Source organism: Hypomesus transpacificus, chromosome 14, assembly GCF_021917145.1.
Source record: "Hypomesus transpacificus isolate Combined female chromosome 14, fHypTra1, whole genome shotgun sequence".
Lineage (NCBI taxonomy): Eukaryota > Metazoa > Chordata > Actinopteri > Osmeriformes > Osmeridae > Hypomesus > Hypomesus transpacificus.
Window position 1 is genome coordinate 12,385,300 of NC_061073.1, and position 6,750 is coordinate 12,392,049.

Consider the following 6,750-nt stretch of genomic DNA (forward strand, 5'->3'; position numbering starts at 1 on the left):
TACGCCAGAGGAGAAAGAGCAGCTGTATGCAAATGTTTGTAATGTGTATCTAAAATCAGGTATGTAGCCCAGAGCTCATAGCCTCCTGGACCCTTGTCAAGCCCTACACAATGTTATTTATTGTCCAAACCAGACAGATTGTGGTCAAACATACTGCGCAACAGCTAGGTCTCAAGCAGGTGCATTTCTATGATAATGAGGTTGAATATTTTGACTTGGTTGGTAGAGTGGCACAAACTCAAATTCACTATTTTAAAGTGATTCTGCCTCGTTGACCTTTGTGACAGCATGGTGACACTGTCTTTACATCAGACTTGTAAATCACCCTGTGTATAATTTATCCTTTAAAGAGAGAGGGACATAGACCGATACAGAGACAGAGTGAGAGACAGTGAATGAGATTGAGAGGCATAGAGAGAGAGAGAGAGAGAGAGAGAGAGAGAGAGAGGGAGTGAAAGGGAGGGAGAGAGATTTGTATTGACGGAGAGGAGTATAACTAGATGACATGGTAATGTGCGGTAATGAGGTTTTTAGAGTCCTGTCACAACATATATATTTCACATGTAAATAAAGCCCATGGTCTCTGTCACGCCATAAGCTGTCTTCATGGGACATTAAGCACCCACCTCTGACAGGACCAATAGGGCTCACATGAGAGTCATTTATACAGCAATAGGCATCTGCGTGCGCTGATAACAAATGGCCATTAACACAGTAAGCGTTAAAGATGGTTTGTATGAGCTGAGGTGATAGCTCTGACGGATGTGTGTGGCTACAAACAATAACCCTGCCATATGTGACCACAACATATAGCCTACATGCTAACCTTGTTTTGTTTATTTGACCACCGCCTAATAGGCCTATGACAGAATGTCATTGCTTCTGTAACTTCTTTTAGGTTAGAGCCCCTCCCTAAAGTCCTTGGGGGGAGGGGAGGGGAGGGGGGGGTTAAGACTAAAATTTGTGTGACAACAGGTAAAGAAATGCACCGAAAATTACCACAGTTGAGTACCACTATAACAGTAAACAATAATGGCCAGTAAAACTCCGATATCAAACAGAGTCTTGCCCTGGAGTACACTGTACAACCCAGAAAGAAGACAGAAAGGATGGATAGCCTGTCACTCTCTTCCCTCACATCAAAGTCCAATCCCCTTGCTGCCCATTTATTTCTTTATCTAATAGAAAGTAATGACAAAGACTTCTTTGGCAGGACTCAAGGCCTCCGGGTGGAAGAAAACACACAAACACAATAAGCATAAACGCCCGGTCTATTTGGCTGAGAATGATGGTTAGCTTGTTGCTTATCGTGGTGCTATAAATCTCCATGCCTCAGCGAGAGATGAGAATGGTTATCACCTCTTGGCAGGGACGATGAGAATGTTGCCTGACAAAGCAGGTCATTTCAACCTATGATTTATTGATGGCACTGGATGATGGGAGGAGAGGGGGGGGGGGCTTATTGAGCAAGACAAGAAATATGGAAATGGAAAAATAAAGAGGTGGAAAACTGGACTGGGGAATGAGAGAGAGAGAATAGTTGGAAACAAATGTCCTAGAGGATTAAAGAGGGCTCAAATGTAGCTTCACACTAAAGTTTGAAAGTAGAAAGTTAGAAGTGCCTTCTTGTTTTCCACCAAATTGCTGTCTTCAGAATCACTTCCCTCATTTCTGACTGAAGCCTACACTTGTTGCTTTTTCCTGTAAACAATGACAAACGACATTGAAAACAATGCGGAAACTGACTGGTATAAGAATCCTTCATCTAAACATGTTAAAAGCTCTCATCTGCTGGTTTGTCACTGAAATAAGGAGCTTATTTGTTACGTCTGGACCAGAGGCTCCACTTCGAGGCTCGGATACGCCGGAGTACTAGGGGCGGCGCTGGCCAGTGCATTACGCACCATTGCGCACACCTGTTTGTCTATTTGTTCACCTGTTTCTGATTATCATTAGTAGAGTATATAACCTGGGTTTTTGTTTTACTTGGTTGTCGGTTATTATGCGTTACACTGTCCTGACGTATATAGTGGCAGAGGTTTTCACTGGTATTCGGAGATATGTGCCTCGGTTGTTGCAAATCCCTGGAGGGTTATTAAAAGAACCATCAAATCTGCACTTGCCTCCTCATTCCTGCAAATACCGTAACATAATTATTTTCTAAGTGTGTGTGGAAATACAGGGAGTTCTCGACCATTCATTTGACAATGCTGGCCATCGGTGTGGTTGTGAAAAATAAGTACATATGGTCAATCCAGCTTTTCAGTATGGTTAAAACGATTGCTCTCATTCTGTCACCCACACTTTAATTACTGAACCACCCTTTTCTCAGGTTATATTTCAAGGCCTTCATGATGACAGGAATGGACTACAATAGACAAAGCCAGCAGTAAATATGATCAGGACTGTCACACAGCAGTGCCTTCACGCTCAATTGATCATTATCTGCCTTCACATCAACTGGAGCCTCTTCGTTCTGGCGAGAACAGGGGGACCATCCAGCTATTATACCCATAAATTATTAATGTGTGTGTCGTTACATCCCCAGGCAAGTGTGATTTTATTCTTATTGGCATTAATAAGTGGTGAGTAGAGAATCTCATGCAGTCCATTCCCTGCAGTTAGTGAGAGAGGGGAAGAAAGGCTGGTGTGCAGAGTTCATTATAGCCTCCAAACAAACAATGCGGGCCCCCCGGTTTGAGAGGAAGATGGTAAAAGGGACCTGTCACATTCAACTAATGAAATGCTTGATTTGTTTGTTTTCTCTACCGACACACCTCAAATGTCACGTCCGGCCAAAACACCGGCGTCTCATTAGCAGGGCTAATTAACTTTGCAACTGTCAAGCTAGCCGACGCTAACGGAACTGACGGCGGGAGAAAGCGGCGCTGAAGGGTGCTAATAACTCAAGAGGCTAACAACAGCTGACACGGTGCCCACTTGGATGCCGGGAGGAAAAAAGGGAAGCGTTGACATCAAATCGAGTTATCTCGCCACGAAAGCCTGGGAGGATGGAGAGGGAGAGAGCAGACGGAAAGAGAAAAGCAGGCAATCTCATCTTTAATGCTCTGTTATTGGCACCAGGGAAGTAGGGCTTTGTTCCCGCTGTTTGCTCTGGCTTTTGAGTCCGTGCCTCCTCTGGCTCCCTCTGTCAAGCCCGGTAAAGAGACCGTGAGTGACTCTACCTAATGATGAATAGTGGCCCGGCGAGGCAAGGGGGATGACTCCCCAGAGAGCCTTGCAGCCCGCTGCTGTGATTTATGACATATTTATCTGCCGCTATCTGAAAGTGCTGTCACCCGGCCAGGAGAATGAAGGAGGAGATGAGGGGATGACTAGGGAGAATTATGCAGTCATAATTGTCAATCATGGCCAGGATAGAGGGCTGAGTGCTGGCTGTTTTCATAACAGAGGTGCTTAAAGCTTTGGTGGAGAGCAGGGGGTTGAAGTTTTCAATGAAAATGATATCCATGATATAAATATATGTGCTTAGATATACACTTCTCAAAGACAAATGAGACCTGCATTATTCTTCACTCCGTCACTGACAGTGGTGATCTCCTTAGTGTAGGCCGGGACCCAGGGCAATCTAGTAGCCAACCTTTACAATGGAACTAAGCTAATAGTGCATCTGCAAATCCCATCCACACTTTCATCAGTCATGTATGGCTGAAGATGAATTAAAGGTACTGTTTGAGAATGCATGGAAAAGTGGGATTGTGTGGATCACGCTGAGAGAACATTCCTTATGACTGTATGTAGGCCTAGTGTAACGCTTAACTCCAAAGGAGGAAGACTTAGCTCTTCAATACGGTAGCTGACTGTTTGCTCCAGGCACAAATTCAATGACCCACAAGGGCAAAATTGCCCTTTCTAGTGGTGTTGTTTACAAATCACAACCAACAAGACCAATATTGAGGAATGTCAAAATGGAGCTTCTAAAATCGTGTATTGAGAAGTCAATAGCTCCATTGATTTCTATGGCCTCTTGAATCTGAGTGTTAGGATGTTCAGTGGTACCGTTTACCAATGAGGGTGGGATTCCACAGCCGCCAATCTGCCTGATTAGAGAGAGTGCAGTCAAGCGGAAAACTCATTAAACAATGTATAAGCCTCTTAATCAAATCAATAGCCAAAGCAACTCCAAACTGATAGCTCTTATCAAAACGGGAGTAAAGCTTCAGTAATTTCTCATTTAATTACAAGTCGAAAGCCAGGGCTGGGATTTGGGGTCAGAAAAAAGATGTTTGTCTTCTCGGTTAAAGAGTTTTGTTCTGGAACATGGGTTGTGGTGAGGCAGAAAAGGTGTTTCATAAGGGCTGTTGATAATATTGTTGAAATTTTATATAAACTACTTCACATCACATTAGCATTAATATTTTATCTTTGTGTTGTGGGGTGAGCGTTTCTGCAACTTCTGTGTCTTGAATGAAATGTTACTGTTAGTGTATATACAGTAGGTGTGCATATTTGTGCACGTGTGTGCATGTGAGTGAATGTTTGTGTGTGTGTGTGTGTATGTGTGGGGGGGGGTGCTAGTGTGTATGTGGGTGTGTGAGGGTCTAGTAGAGTGCTGATGGACTGGGGAACTGGTGCGGGTAATTAACTCACTGGATGTGCAGATGTTTCTACGGACTCATGGTGTTATTCTCTCTCTTTTTCTCACTCACACACACACACACACACACACACACACACACACACATACACACATGCAGGCACACACCAGCATCTGCTTAAGCACCTTCCTTAGCGTGAGAAGCTCAATCTTTTCCACTTGACAGCAGTGCAAGTGAAGCCATTTAGTGGCAGCTGGTTCAGCATGGACAGGAGTAGATGGCTTGGAAAGCCCTGTGTGCTTTAATTAATAGAGGGGAGATTACATGGTCTTCCAACCATGTAGTTTGTCATCAGAATTCATTACGGATTGATATTAGACATTTCTCCACAGTGTCAACAGCAATTTAGAGGACAGCTAAAGTTTAAAGGGTGTGAAAGTTTGGTGGTGAGAGACTATGGCAGTGTAAGAGATGGTCAGCTGAATGAGCTAATAATACAACCAATACCTAATTATTTAACAAACAGGTTTGCCACAGCAAAGATAGCCGATGTATAGTAGCAAAGAAAGAAAGAAAATGTCAAGTCTAAAACACATTCTACATGTAACTTTTAGACATTTACTTAGGTTATTTGACAGGGTTTTTCAGAATATAGTAGGGTTTTGAGATTTCAGTCTTACTGGTTGAATTTACTGCAGCCTGTTTTATCATATTGAGGTAATTGTGTCTCACTGTTTTGGCTTACAGAACTGTAGAGTACATTCAAATGGCTATGAAAGTATGATTGAAGACAAATGACAAAGAAAGCTGGTGGCAGGTAAAGCACAAAAGGATTATAGGTTGACGAGAAAAGAAGACAAAGAAATATTCATCTCACTTGAAGAAACGACAACAATGCCTCACTCTTGACACTTTTATACTTTAATTACAGAATAAAGAAATTAGTGATTTCACCGTCTCGATTTTGTCTCTGAACAAGAAGTAAAAGCGCAAAGGCTCTGGTGTCATCCTGAAGCATGAGATTAAACGTCAAGTAGAGATGGCAGCTGTGGAAAGGGTCGTCTTTGATTTCAGTTGCAGTAAACTTCATAGCTTTTTTTAAAGAACCCTTTGTTGAGATGATTATTGAATATTATTCCACTAACTTGGACACTGAGTCAAAACAACTTTCAGGTGAATCTATCTATCTGCCTATCTAGCAATCTATCTAATTATCTACTGTAGCTATGTATTTGTCTATATTTATATATATATACATAAAAATATAACATGTTTATGTTCATAGGATCTCAGTACTCTCCAAAAGGTTGCTGTTTCTCTTTCAGGTTGTAATTCACTGGAGGCTCAAGATCTTGATGCCCCCAAAAAATCACCTTCTGGCCCATCAAGGCGACATAATGGTTGACTTCATTTGGGTAATTTGGGCAGATTTAAACAAAATCAACACTAAAATATTGCAGCCCTATAACGTTGCTGGATAATTGCTGGTGTAGCACGTCTTTTTCTGTCTCTTTTAGTTTCCTTTTCTTTTTCATCTCTCTTTCTCTCTGTCGGCCTGTCAGTCTTTTTTCTTAAGTTCCTGTCATCAAATCATTATCTTCTCTTATGAAGCTTGATTTATGTGTGATATCAAATATTTAAAAAGGAAATATTTGACTCAAAGAAGAGAGTGGATCTATCACGTCACGTGAAACATGCTGACAGCAAAAGCCCAGTAAATAAACAGCACTTGTCATTTTTCTCTTTGTGTGATTTAAGTAAGCTGCACTGTTCAACAACCCTTGCCGCTGCAGAGGCAATTCAGTAGGGAACATTTTAGAGATTTTAAAGTTTAAATGTCTCTATTTTGAAGTTAGTCTATTTAATTGACACCCTCATTTACAGTACTTAAAGCACTTTTCTATAATCCCTTTGAGAACTGCAACGTCTTTTAAGGGGACAGAAATAGTTTAGAAATTTAAAGAAAAGGTGACCCAATGACTTTATTTCTAAACTTAAAAGGTAACTTCTTTACACTGCAAATGACACAATGTCTATACTTCTCTTTTGGTGGAACTTTCTATATGTAATCCCTGCCTAACCTCACTGAATTTGCATCAATGTAAAGCTTCATTAAAAAATAAATGGAAATGAACAAATAAAGGAAATGAAAATGTAGTGTATTTTGACAGTGACCTGAACGTCAAGACTG